Source organism: Thermobia domestica, chromosome 1 (assembly GCF_964235325.1).
Source record: "Thermobia domestica chromosome 1, izTheDome1.hap1.1, whole genome shotgun sequence".
Taxonomy (NCBI): Eukaryota; Metazoa; Arthropoda; class Insecta; order Zygentoma; family Lepismatidae; genus Thermobia; species Thermobia domestica.
This window is the reverse complement of record NC_137454.1, coordinates 163,020,563-163,035,575: the sequence shown is the minus strand read 5'-3', so window position 1 is coordinate 163,035,575 and position 15,013 is coordinate 163,020,563. Positions and strand designations below refer to the sequence as shown.

Here is a 15,013-nt window from a genome sequence, read left to right as displayed (position 1 = left end):
GACATGTACCCTACAATCTTGGAACTGGGGGACTGTCCCTCCCAATAATTCTATTTGAAATTTTTTTTTCGGGAGAAATGTGATAATTTGTGTCCGATTTCCATAAAGGGAAGTGAGATGAAATTGATTTCCCCCTAGAACAAGCCTCAAATCTACCAATGTTGAAGATAACTTTGCTCCCCTGATCCTTCACAGCATTGTTTTTCAACTTCATAAATATTTTGAACATCGCTTAAAAATATATATATATATGGGAACTCCCCCCAATGTTGAAGGCAGATTTGTACTCCTGTTAATACCTATTAAGTAATAAACAACATTCTATGTCCAGTAGTTTGTACTAATAAAACGATCATTAAATCAAGCACCAAACTGAAGATGCTTCTCCCAAAATTACAGGGAGTAAGCCTACTTTTTATTTTATTTCGAAGGTTCAGTGACAGGAGAGCGTTGATCTTTGGTGCAAGAGGTTTGGTTCCAGACCATATAAGTTTGTGGTGAACAACATTGTGTGGCTGGATTTTCATGGCATCCTTCCATTTCTTCCCACATCCGCATTCCACCATTTTTCTAAAATTACTTATCTTACAAGGCACATCTATGGAAATAAAACTTTTTAAAAAATCATCTCATTTTTCTTTATTTTATTTTATTTTATTTTGTGACTAGTCTAATGTTGCTGGTCAGGTTTTAAAAGGATCTATCTTGATTTTTACATCTTGCTATCTTGCTATCTTGATTTTTTTTTCTTTTCAAGTTTAGATATTCATATTCCTGTTCAACACCAAGCCTATATGGAACTTGGGATCACTATGATTTCAGGTGGTATGGAGATCATATACTCCAATTATTACAGTTGTATGTATAGCTATGTATTACATTTTCCGAAGAAGAAAAATGTTGTAAAAAAAAAAAAAAAGAAGAATTGAATCCGAATCACTTGTGGCTAAGGTGTTAGCGTACGCGCCTTTGACGTGCAGATCCGGTTCGATTCCCGGTAGGAGATTATGTGATTCGGATCCACGTTAAGCTGTAGGCCCATCTCTTATATAGGTCTAGCCTCGCTGCTGAACTGAAAGTCAAATCAAATCAAACAAAAAGCAATGAAAGCATGTGCACTAAGATAAACTAATGTTATTTATTTTGTTTACTTTTGATAAACTTCTTGGTAATAAATGTAATATTAGAATCAATTAATTATGCTCTCCCTCCAATTTACTCATATGTTACAATTAGAAACAGTGGTTATAAATAAATCTAGATATTTCATCTAGCCTACTAAAAGGTCCAATAACATTAAGAACTACTGATATAGCAACACTGTACTAGCTGTAGACAGTGGAGACCTTGTCTCTCTTCCGTCTACCTACTGATCGATGTGAGCTGTGCGTGTGTGCTGAAGCCAGCAGTGTCTTATCTATATATTTTACTATCTATTCTGTTTTGTAAATACAAAATATAACAAAGTAAGTATAATTGTTTATATCATATTCGTTTTTAAGTAAATACACTTGGTTCTTTTAAAATTACATGTTTATACTTGAATTTGAATTTAGTTAAAAAAAAAAGTTGCACATATGTTATTGGAATATCATTCATGATTATGCATAGAGGACGTGGCTTGTAGTAACCTTATTGTTTCATTATAGTTTATACTTTATCTCGTTATTTTAAATTTGTTTTCCTTTTTTCACATAAATAAGTTAGTTCTTGGTTGCAATATATAATGCATAAAAAGAAAAAGATGTGAACATGGAAACTTTTAGAATTAATTATGAAACTTGAAAGTGCTGTTTAATCAGTGTTTTTCCTGTAATTCGTTTGAGCATAAATGCATAGTTAAGCACGAAGTTGTTGCGCCCGAGCCTCCGGCCCGCTGTAATCAGTAGCACCTCCAATTATACGTTGGTTATACTAAATATACGGTTTACAATCGTGCTTTATTATTATTATTATTATTATTATTATTATTATTATTATACGCATCAACCAACATATGCTTTCACTAATATTAATGAGCTCTCCCGGTTTGTCTAGTGGTTAACGCGTGCCCTTTCCTGGTTCGGTTCATTTCTCACAAGGAACCCTAGGTATCTATCAGAGCCCGATTTACATGAAACTTTGTATATAAATAGAGTACCTCGGGAAACACACACAGCCAAAATTGTAGCTCCAGAGTCCAAGACATTGGGACACTAGGGCTCGAGAAAGATCAAATGCGGAACGTCAGTACATTAAGGACATGGTGAGAAAATGAAAGTTTTTCTTTAAAACTCGTCAATGTAACCACACGAAATGAGCATACATGGATACGAGATGGTAGATATGATCTGTTAAAAGTTATAAAAAGAATATCCGCCATCTTGAAAAAGGCCATGTTGAGGGTGGTACGATTGGTGTAAATGAGAAGAGGGTAATACAATGCATCAATTTGAACGTAAATAGACGCAAAAGCCCGTTGGTGAAGTTTGTTGTGGGATTACATTGTTTCTGTGCTTCTGGTAGAGTGGTTTATGTACAAAATGAGCAAAGGTATCTCATGACACTCGAATAGATAGAGGGTATGGAGCGCTATGGGTGAACTGATAGGCGTTCTGATTTCTGTTCGAATTAATGGAAATATAATAAACAGTTACAAATTAATGTTAACCATGACATTATTATGAAGAACCCGTTGTATCAGCACATCCACACCAATTATATGTTGACTCTGACACAAATCATGTAGTGCTAAAATTATATTTCGCTCTGTTTTTCTAGTTGCACTGATCCCACTCATAGCGCATCATAACCTGCAACTGCTCGAGTGTCATGAGATACACTTTGCTCATCTTGTACCTAAACCACTCTGCCAGAAGCACAGAAATAATGTAATCCCACAACAAACTTCACCAACTGTTTTTTGTGTATATTTATGTTCAAATTAATGCATCGCATGACCCTCTTCTCACTTATACCAATCGCACCAGTTTCAACATAGCCTCTTTCAAGATGGCGGATATTCTTTTCATCACTTTTAACAGATTATATCTACCATCTCGTATCCATGTATGCTCATTTCGTGTGGTAACAATGACGAGTTTTAAAGAAAAACTTGCATTTGCTCACCATGCCCTTAATGTACTGACGTTCCACATTTGATCTTTCTCGAGCCCTAGTGTTCCAACGTCTTGGACTCTGCAGCTACAATTTTGGCTGTGTGTGTTTCCCGAGGTACTCTATTTATATACAAAGTTTCATAAAAATCGGGCTCTGATAGATACCTAGGGTTCCTTGTCAGTTGGAGGGCGCAAAAAATTATTTCCACAATCATTAATCACTTGCCTCTAACTTAAAAGGTATAAACTCTGGGACGTTAAACTAAAAGAAGAAGAAATATTAATGGTTACAACCAGGGGTAAAAGTGGATCTGAAAAGCTAGGGGGACGCTTGACGTCACGCCGTCTTCCGTGCCTATCTTTGCCCATTGTAATTTCTGTAGAAAGTGGGGAATGCCAGAGATATATTTTGCAAATGGGGGAACGACGTCCTCTGCGCTCCCCCTCACTTTTACCCCTGCTTACAACGTTTGACCGAATAAATAGCAAAGCACATCCATATCCAGTATAATCATTATCCATTTTAAATTAGTGAAATTGAAACAATACAGTTTAAGCTGCTATTAAATCATCACAATATACATGTATTACTGTAGAAATACACAAATATCGTATTAATGCTCATATTTAAATATATCACTTTCTGCCTTTTCAAATAATTAAATTCAAACAATACCGTTTTTAAGTAGAAATTAAATTGTCACAATAGTTTTAAATGTACTCCATCATGGCTATATGGTTAGCTTGCGTCTTGTGCGCAAGAAACTCAGATTCGATTCCCGGAGTAAGCTCGTGGTTCGGATCCCATATTAAGCTGTAATAGGGTTGCCACCTGTCCTGAATTGCGCCTGTCGATGAACGGATTATACAGGATTGCCTAAGTAGGAATACACCTTTGCATTGATCAAGTATATTCTAGTGTATGGATTTATTTGCTTCGACTGTTACGGTCTTAAATTATAAGTAAAACGACGTTGTGAATAAATTATAAAGAAACTAGGTCTACCGTTTGATAATAAGAAATGATATAAAATACAGTGAGCTGATCAGTACGTGACTGTATACCAACTTTTGGGCCATCCTGTGTGGCGGAACACCAAATTACACCAAACAAAATCGTTCAGGTCAAGTTTAGGCACACCACTCTAAATAATTGTTAAAAAACTATAATTCTTTCATTAATTTCCTTCTTATTGCTCTCCAAAAGATATTTTACTTAACATACGTGCTACTAAAGAGGGCGTACCAAAAGTAATTGTTGAAAACTTGTGTTTAAATACAGCATTTGGACATATGTCATAAAAACTAGTGCACAAAACACAAATCAGACTGTGCTAGGTGCACTGTCACTAAAATGCACGAATGCTATCTAACCGAGCCAGGGCAGCGGAAGCTGGGGGACTCTCGCTGGGGAGTGTCCACAGAGAGCAAATGCGTCTGAGATGGGGGTAGGCCAGTAGCGTCTTCTCTGGGTGTGCAAGTCGTGTGTTAACGCCCAATGAAAAATTAAGAAAAGAGTATTTTAATTTAATTAAATGGATCGTCAGAACTTGGGATTTTTTTATTTTCAACGAGACAGAATCAACTGTTGGAGTGCAAAAGAACAGAGAAGTGCTGTGCGGTCTCCGTCATGTTTTGAGGAGGCCACTCTGCGAGTAAGTCGTTGGCAACGCTTTGGCTGAATTTTCACTGCTTTAGAAGACTCCTATACGCTGGTGCAGAAAACGTCACTTCCGCTTCCTCTTTAGCTAACTGGTTACAAACAAACCAGCTTTGAGCGGGTTATATAAAGAAGTTTACATGGTACTCGCCTCTGAAAATGATTTGTTCCGCTTTCGGATGTAACCATAACAGTTTAAGAGTAATTGACTAAAGAATGATTAAGAAATCAAATCAAATTAGAAATATTGTACTACCTAATATATTAAAGAGTAACAATAAGAAAGCCACGCTATACAACAAACGATATAACGATTAATTATTTATTGGGCGAACAATCTTTTTGAGGGACACTTTCTCTGCACATTTTGCCAGGAAGAAATTAAAATACACATATTTTTACCAAAAGCACCCTTGCTTTGTCTTTTTTCTTTGTTTGTATGTTTGTGACATTTTGGGCTAATTTCGCTAACTATTTAATATATATTAATACTCAGAACACTGTAATATATTTTCTTAGTAAACTGATAACTGAGTTTGATTCCCGGCGGGAGCTCATGTGGTTCGGATTCCACGTTAATCAGTAGGTCCACGTCTCATATAGCCTCGCTGCTGAAAGGGACGTTAAACTAAAATCAACTCAACTCAACTGATAACTGAATCACATGTTTAGGGACACTATAATCTTCAAACAATGCCTACCTCAGCATGGAGTGTGATACTCGCCTGCTTCCGCTCTCTCCGAACCACAACATCGCAAGTTCGATCACAATTTTACCCTTGTGGTAACATATAAATTATGTGTAAAAATTTGAAACGCTTGATACAATTGGCATTAGCAGGCAATTGATAATTTTAAAACTGGTAAATTGCCGTTTACACATATATGTAAGACAACCGCATTTAATTAAGCACAACTAACCTAACTGTACCTTACTGCATATGAATGTTGGTAACAGTCGTTCTTTCAGAAAAAAAATGTTCCGGAAGGGCACTATTACTATTCTGAGGGTCCCTGCTGGTACTATTCTATTTATTATTATATTATAGACGTATTATTTTAGTATCCTCCGTGGGGGCACTCTCAGAGCTCTGGGAGGGGGGTGCAGTGCCACCCAAAAACATATCTGAACACACATGAAAGAAACACTGGTTGGTAAGACTATAGTAAAGTTTAAACCGGACTTGTTAATTTGTCTCTTTTCGTTTGACCTAAACTATAATTGCTCCATCCTGTCGATCTACGTTAAGTGCGCATGAAAAATACAGGATCATTTTTTGAAAATTTACGTCTAAAAATATGCTAATCTACGGAAATAGTTATGTGGAAGAAAATTATTTACATAGAGGGAGAACATAAAAGCAGTGTTTAAAAAGGGTCATGATTATTAAGAAATTCAAATACAAATCCACCGGAAGGTTCTAGAACACAAGTCCCCCCATATAGGTTAGTGGTTAGGTTGTTTCCTTTCTGTACCAAAGTTTAATATTTAATTCAAACAGTATTGCCGAGCAGGCGTTAGCGAGTGAAGGCGGGTTAGATCCCCGAAGGGCACATTGTTTTCTGTCTTTATTACTGACAAATGGGAACGGGGGCCTGTGGTCTAGAACCTTGTCCAAATCCACTTGTGGTGATTACTACTCCAGGTTGGTGTATGGTTTTCGTACCTGTCTTTCTTTCTTTGCACACATATCAAACTTCACTGATCTGCCTGCTCTCTACAGGTGCATCCTTACGGACACTCGAGCTTCAAGCGAGCTCGAATTATCATAAATGCCGGCATGTTACAAATCTGTACGCCGTTTGTGGCAGACACAAAGAAAATAATAATTCAGATAAGATTAGGACATTATATAAAATAGTTAGAGCATTATATCTTTTAAATAATTATTTCTGATGACGCATTTCAACTTTACCAGCGCCAAGCAAGGAATGAACACCTGCTAACAAAAGAATGAAGAATAAATTAGGAAACTATTTCCACGAAGAGATGTTAAGTTTCTGAGATCAAGTATTCGTAATTGTATATTATAAAATACATTGGTTATTCTAGCTCTGTACCCTTTCGCTCCGAAATCTGATCTCCATTTATTTAAAAATCAACTTTCTTCCATATTAAACATTTTCACTGAAGCTAAACAAACAATATGACAAAAGAATATAGCATTCAATTTTCAGTAATTTTAATTAAACTCAATCCAAAATTATTATTAAGGGACGCTCATGTACATACTTAGAATTGTCACTCGCTTGTTGTCCAGCAAGTTATCGGCGATTGCAGTAAATAAAATGTAGAGTAATTTTGTTTCATATGATAAAATATATGCTTCATATACGCATAAAGTAAATATATTCACTGCTATTTGTTAAAATCAGACATTTCAGCATACGCATTTATCTTGGTCATCAACACTATATTGAGAATATTTCACAGGACTCAGCAGTTTCAATACGAAGCCATTAAAACTGCCTTAGCAACCACCCTAACAACGGTTTGTTTGTAACCAATATGGCTGCGCCCAGTAAAATTCACAGCAGACGACTTCAGCAGCGTATTGTGCTTGCGCTTCGTGTTCCTCACCTCGTGCTTGTGTGATCCAAGGCGTTGGTTAGGAAAGCAACGTCTTGAGTTTTCTGCTTCTCTCAAGCGTTGCCAAGTCTGTAGATTTATTTGTGGATGTACAGATATTTTATAAGGATACGGAAAACATTTTTTGGGGGGATAGGGTGTATGATCTACGCACTTTTTTTATTGCTAAACATCATTCAATTCAAAGGTTAATGGTGCAATCGACTTCTTCCTAAAATACGTGTAAGGAGTACGGTGAAAAGAAACATATTTTTTTTCTCGATCCAAGTTGTGTTGGAAGTGTCAGCTGATGCAAAAAAGAAAAAAAAGCCTGGACGTTAAGCTACAGGGGTGACATCCAGAAGTCCTAAAATATAGGCACTAGACCTAAATTTTAGGACTTCTGCCGTTTAGGACTTGTGCCGCGGTATGATTTTTAGGACTTGTGCCGTTTAGGACTTCTGCCGCGATATGATTTTTAGGACTTCTGCCTTTTAGGACTTGTGCCGTTTAGGTCTTGTGCCTTTTTCATTCACTTGCTTTAGTTCTGAAATTTGCCACCATCACACGAAATTGCGACGATGCAGCAACTAGTTGGCAATTATGTTACGAACGTAGCTAATTCCAACAGTAACAGATATACTTGTACTACTAAGATTATTATTATCACTATCTGTTCTGCACTTATACACGAATTACATAATACAACCTATTTCATTCTAAAAATTAATTACATAATTAGTTAAGAAATTCGTTTCTTTCGAAAGGAGATACGAGAATCCCAAGACAAATTCCTAAAACAAAAATAAATAAAAAATAAAAAAAAATGTTTTTCATCATTTGTACATTTACTTCCCTTAATTTGCGGGAGTAAATTTGAATTTTAACGGCATCGAAAGTGTAACTGTTCACCTCAGCGACCGCAAAAACTATGGATTCGACACTTATAGAGGTCATTTTCGATCATTTTATACATCTTCCTCTCCTTCCCCCCGTCAGGAAATCGATGGGTGGGCAACGTATAGTCACTATGAAATACTCGAATGCTGAATGTGAATGGCACTAAAATAATTATGCGTAAATTGAGGTAAATCTATCACAATATTTTTTATCAGTAAAAAAATGTGGGTGGGCCCATCTTTGCTCCTGGGAAGAGGGGGTTCCCCTCTAGTACCGCCTATGGTTGTGAGGGTTAATATATTTTTCCTTTCTTGCCAACGCCCTAACATCCACGTCAGGAGACGCTACTAGGGTAGGCATGTAAGCGAGAATAGTGAAAACTTTTTTTTTTTTTTTTTTTTTTTTACAGTGATAAGAGTTCCTGTAGCACTTGTCGTTATTTCAGACTAGTAACCTATTATTGTCAAATAAAAATACAGCTTTTTATGAAGTGGAGAAATACCAAAGCCATCAGAAGGTAACATGTAATACAGTCCTTTTTGATATGCACTTACTAATTTAACGGTCCTTATGTACCACTTATAACGATTTTACATTAGTAACCGTACACCTGTAAACATAAAATATAGCTGTATTACTTACTATTTAATTCTGCTGCCTGCAGAAAATTCCTTATAAACATGTGTTTTAATGTAGAATATTGAATTTTAACCGTAAATTTGGCAAGATATGGTGTGCTTAAAATTGAGCTTCACCAAAAAAGTTCTTAGTGACACTTGTTTAGACTTCGACCCACGATATGTACAGTCTTGTTGGCGATATGACTTGGCCACCACCTCTCTTTAGAAGTCCGGTACTCTAAGGCTAGTTTTAGACGGAAGCATTTATCGTAGCAAAAATCGTATCATCGATATCCTACCGTGTAAAGTATCAAATGCTATAGCATTTCCCATGCCATGGCATATCCTATGGCATTTCTTGTCGATAGAACCTGCTCTATTTCGTAGCATTTTCCACAGAATTTCTGCTCCGATTGCAGCGCCGTGGTGTGTTAAAAGGAAGCGAAAGATTGTGTGTCAAATATCCATGCTCTTTGTTTTGTGTGGGAAATTGAATTGTAATAAAGAAAAATGAGGGAGATGGGATACGATTATTATGTTGATTAAAAAATACGAGAAACATCCTTGTTTGTACAAATTAAAAGCGTACAGTTTCACTATACGAATCCACACAGAAATTCATTTAAAAAACTTTTCGTTTCATTTATTGTACCTTCAGCAATCATTTCTGAGGTGTGCTCTTGCATTCTCCGGTGCAGGTTCACTTTAACAGGTGGCAACGTGTAGTTTTACTATACGGATCCATAGTATAAGTAGTAGTAGTAGTAGGAGGAGGACGAGGAGTAAGTAGTAGTAGGAGTAGTAGTAGTAGTAGAAGAAGAAGTAGTAGTAGTAGTAATAGGAGGAGGAGGAGGAGGAGGAGTAATAGTAGTAGAAGTAGTAGTAGTAGGAGTAGGAGTAGGAGGAGTAAATACTAGTAAGAGTAGAAGTAGGACTACTTAGTAACAGTAGCAGTAGATGCAGTAATAGTAATAGTAGTAGTAGTAGTAGTAGGCATAGGAGTAGGAAGGGGGAGTTGGAATAGGAGTTGTAGTAGTAGTAGTAGTAGTAGTAGTAGTAGTAGTGGGAACGGGTTAGAAGCCCCAAAGGGGTTGGTTGGGTTCTGTTCTTGATACAAAATGGGGAAATTACATACTTGCCAAAATTTTGTGGCAGCTTATTGAAGATTACGTGCATTTCAGGTTCGACTTTAATTTCTATATTTCCACGTAAATACGCATTTCAGATGTAAGTGCACACCATATCTCCATTACTTATACACTACTCTATTAAAATATTAGAAATTTCTTCTGTAAATTTTAAAATCTATGGATCTGTATAGTATAACTGTACCGTTAAAAGTCCTTTGTATCATAATAAGCATATGCGAAAAAGGGTTTTAGAAGAAATAGTGACTGAAATATCTGTTTTTAGTTTTGGAGCCATAATTGCGCTCTTCTGCGGTGATTTGTTTCCTACGTCACGACAAAATGCTTATCAAGATGCTACCGTGTAAAAGCACAATATACTTTTGATGCCATAGAATATTATACGAGATTTTTGGCAGCACATCTGCTAAGAGAAATGCTATGATAAATGCTTTCGTCTAAAACTAGCCTAACGCACAGTTTGAATTAAATATAAATTTTCTTCAAGCAATTGAGATTTTTATCCAGAGTGAAAGTTTTAGAATTTTCCATACACTTTTGTAAGCATATATTATGTATCGCCTTCCTAAACAAAGCGAGTGGCCAGGATTTTTTGAACAAGACTATACATATGACTATGAAGATATCGATATGATTTTATCGCAAAAATTTTACGTATTGGCAACAGTGAATTCACTGTGAATGATGATAGTCTTTAACCGGGTCAATGTTTCATATGCCTTGTTCAACTAACCGGCAACAGGGGGACGCTACAGATTACCGAGTGTTGTGATTTAAATTTTCATTCATAAAATATGTACGTATTTCTGTTAATATACACATATACGTCGTTCCTTGTATAAATAAGGCAGGCCCGTAGCCAGCTCAAAAGCCCGGTAGAAGTTAGGGGGGGGGGCAATCCAAACATATTATCATTCATCGCCATATTATAGTTCTTTTGCAAGCCTACCGTGAATATTATAGGCGCGCGAGTGAAAATTTAAGAGGGGCCCAGCCCCTCCGTGGATACGGGCCTGAATTAAGATATGGGATTGTTCGATAAATGTGTCCCGCTTTAGGCTTACCAAAACGTAGCAAACCTAAGCTCTAGGCCCAGAACACTAAACTTCAATCTAATCAACAAATAGTTTTAAATGCGAAAATTGTCTGCATGCTAGCGACATCTGTTGCCGTCTATCAGCGCAGATATTGACACGTAGGCAACTATTAGGAATTAGTGTGACAAATTGAAGGGCTCAAAAAGTGTTTTCTTTTATAATTGACATTTATAAAATTCCATAAATCATCTAGAACAGTGATGACCGATTTATAACACGTTGCGGGCTAGAACAAAATAAAAACCAAATTTGGAATTAATTTTCTATTCCTCCCCACTTTCCCTTCCCGAAGCAAAGGTTTGCTAAATGTGCGTAAGTCATGCAATTTTTGAATCTTTGTTCTGTTCTGGGGATCCTACCAGAGTTGGCGTGGGTTTTTTCTTTTGTAATGACTTATTTATTTTCTAATAATTTATGTAAGGTTTATAAAATAAATAGAAATATTATTTAAAAAGTGGTAAGCAAGAAAGATAGACAGCATGATAAGTCATCAATTACCGTTGAGTTCATTTTTCTAGTCGCTGCCTTTACCTAGATTTTTGAGTAATTCAAATTCTGATCACACTGTAATTTCTATGGATGGCAACACTGAAAATTCTTCCGATTCGTATTTTCAGGTGTAGAATAACATTATTTATTATTGTGGTAAGTTACATTTTATTACCTCTTTCCACTTACGAGAAACGGGCAAAAGAAAAATTATTAGTTTTTCAAAAATATTTAGTAGTCTGCCCCCTTAATCGGAAACGTTCCATTGCGTCTATTCTTTTACCAACAATAACCTATTTTATTTCTGCTTCATCTTCTAATGGAAAGAGCACCCACAATATTTCTTTTTTCTTTTTCTCTCTTTTCTTTCTTTCTAGTGGTTTCTTCCTCTTCTTCCCTTCTGTTCTTTTTTCTTTCTTCATCTGGAAATTGTAATAAAAGACAATCCAGTTCTTCAAAAGAAGCTATCATGTCAAAAGATGATGGTATTCTCTCTACCATCCCATAAAGACAAAACAAATGTTATAAATAAAAATTTAAAAAAACGTTTTAGCAAATATTTTCAAATCTATACACAGTAATAAATTAAGTACTCAATGTAACTTATGTATCCTCATGCCTAAACAATAAACATAAAAGAGTCAAATTCAGTTTCCGGCAATAGTCCATGAAAGTTTACATTCCACGCTAAAATCAAACTCAACTTTTCCTTCTTATATTCAAAAACAAATTCATGCAGGTATCATTTTACCAATAACCGGTAGTTTTTCGTCTTTCAAGCAAATACCATACCATAACCGTAAATATCGTAACTCTATGTAATCCAATTATACATTCGAAAACTCCAGTTTAGTTCTTCAAATACTACATTAATTTTGACTCGTATAGCTTTGCTGTTGAACAAAACGCTACAACTATACAGTATTTACTTAGCACGAAAAATCAAAGTTAACTTCTCTTTCCTTCTTGTTGTTACTAATGGTATTCCTGTAATAAATAACCAATAGTTTTCTCTTTTAAACAAAAGACCGTTCCACTAAATATAGCAACTGTATGTAATTAAGTTATACCTTCTAGCACCTGGGTTTGATTCCCGGTGGTCATTTCAATTTCACGTATGAGGCTTTACGTCTGTCGTTAACCCTTCAAAGTTCGCGTCACGGTCTTAAAGACCGTGCTGAAGAATTGTATTGCATAGATTACAGGCCACTGCGCTTATCTACCTATTACCTTCTATTCCTTTGTGTGAACTCGTCCCCTACATAATATAATCTTATTGTTTTCCTTTAGGTCTAGTAAGTTCCACATAATAAAGCTTTTGTTCACTAACTGCTCTTTTCAGCCGTGCGCGACTCTTCGAGGTAAAGTAACCCGGAAAAAGCATCTTAAGTGACCTCTCGCATTACGTAAAAATAGTACTGTATGGTAACAATCTTTTCTAACCTTGTTCGTTTATTTTAATGTGTTGCTGCCTTCTCTGTGAATTTAGTGGTATTTTTAAATGATTAATAAACGTAATACATGGGTGGCAAAGAAAAAAAAGAATACAAGCCATTTAAATAGCGTTGACAAATAAATAAATTTTATGCCGTAAATGTGCTGGTTCAAGTGAACAAAATTCTGGATTTTCTTTAAGTTATAGAGAAGTGTGGGCGATTTCAAGGATATTATTATTATTTAAATGGTCTGTCTGAAATAGAACTCAATTCTATGTTGGATTCTGAGGATGAAAAAGATATTGTAGAAGAAGATATCGTGATTGAATTAGTTGTTAACAATAAAAATGTTGAAATAGGTTACCCAAATTTATCTGTTCTAATCTAAAGGAAAAGATGACAAGACGTTATGGAACGTACGCTATCCTACCCTAACCCGAGCAAATGTAATTTAGCATGTCGTTTATCTGTAGTGAAATAGAGAAAAGATGCAGCAAATACATTATTTGAGGCATGCTGTATGAAATAGATCCATATGCTAATCAAAGGATTTATAAAATAGTTTTGCTGTTGTTTACCAAGAACATCGACCCACAATCAGAAGAGTAGAGAAAACACTTTGTGCTTACATTTTATAATTCTTCTAAAGGAGTAGTGAATATTTGGGACGACATCTGAACACAAAACACAAGCTTCACAAAATAACAAAGAGTTCAGAAATTAACACTGCTCCACCACCCACTAAGGACAGAAATGGTACCATTGTGACTAAAAGTAAAACAGGAAACCGAAAACAAATTGTCATCAGTGTGTATATCTGTAGAGACCTCTACGTGCAATTGTAATTTCAAAATATTTACTCAGGTAGTAACTTTGAATAAACTAGGGATGAAAGTAGCACTACAAAAGTACAGGAAATCTACTTTCAATCCAATCGTAAACATATCTTGGGTAAATTTCACTGCTTCTGAGGACTTTAATCCGCCATGCCAACACCTGAAATCATCACGGCCAACAAGTAAAACGGTCTGAAACTGACCACTAGTGAGATAAAACCAAATTCAAGATTTGGTGCTTACTATTTCTTTCTATTGTTTATTTATTAATTTTCTGGGTTTAACATGTTACAATTATCCATCGAGACTTAGGAAGATGGTGATCAATAATAATGGTGCAATCATGAAAGTAGAAGAAAACTCCAGAAAACCCGAGCACACGTGTTTTCAAACCACAAAGCCCTTTTGCCAGAGCTAAATATTCTACCACTGAGCAACCGCGACTTACCATTTCCCTTTAGTTGTTGTTTGTTTCTTAAGGAATCATTATATTATTATTATTATTATTATTGACTTTCTTTTCAAATAACCTAACTAATTTAAGTGCATGTATTTTGAAATATATTCTCATTATTAATGAGAATATTGGTCACTCAAATGTCCAACATGCTAACGAAAATTAATACAGTACTCGCATACAAACGTTTCGTAAGTACTGAATTTAATTTCTGTACTCCATACTACAAATGACAGAAAATACCGGCTTCACGTATTATTGGAAACTTGTTTTTTATTGTATGAAAGGAAAATAAATCGCCACTGCTTATTCTAACTCATTCAACAATTTAGTATGTATGCCACACTAACCTCAAACGCATATTAATTTGTTTATATTACTTTCGGGATCGCATCCTACTTAGATATCTAAAGTACCGGTAGTAGATGTGTTAAAAATAGTAACGAAAACTGTTCCGATCCAAAATCCGGATTCCAGACATTTTTAGCTATCCTTAGTTAAAATTGTGTAGGGAAAGTAAATGCAAGTCTCAGAGAAACATTTCTTTTTGGGAGGGGAGGGGGACTAAGTTTTTTCCGTGAATTTTTCGCCTGGGAAATGTTTGGTCTTTTAAAAAATCAATTCTAATTAATAAATAACACTTTAAACCATATTTGTTTTCATATTACAGTGTGGAAAAGAAAACAAATATTGTATCCTAAAG

General features: G+C 35.6%; 1 protein-coding gene across 2 annotated transcripts in view; it reads left to right on the top strand.

Moving 5' to 3' along the window:
- Positions 1 to 1,307: 1,307 nt before the first annotated feature.
- LOC145690501 (NFX1-type zinc finger-containing protein 1-like) overlaps positions 1,308 to 15,013 on the top strand; it is a 101,377-nt gene continuing 87,671 nt past the window's right edge. The window contains exon 1 of one of the 2 annotated variants that reach the window (XM_081765448.1): positions 1,308 to 1,466. The gene's annotated coding sequence lies outside the window, so the exon portion shown is untranslated. The remainder of the gene's footprint in view (positions 1,467 to 15,013) is intronic. The other variant, XM_081765457.1, reaches the window with a different exon arrangement.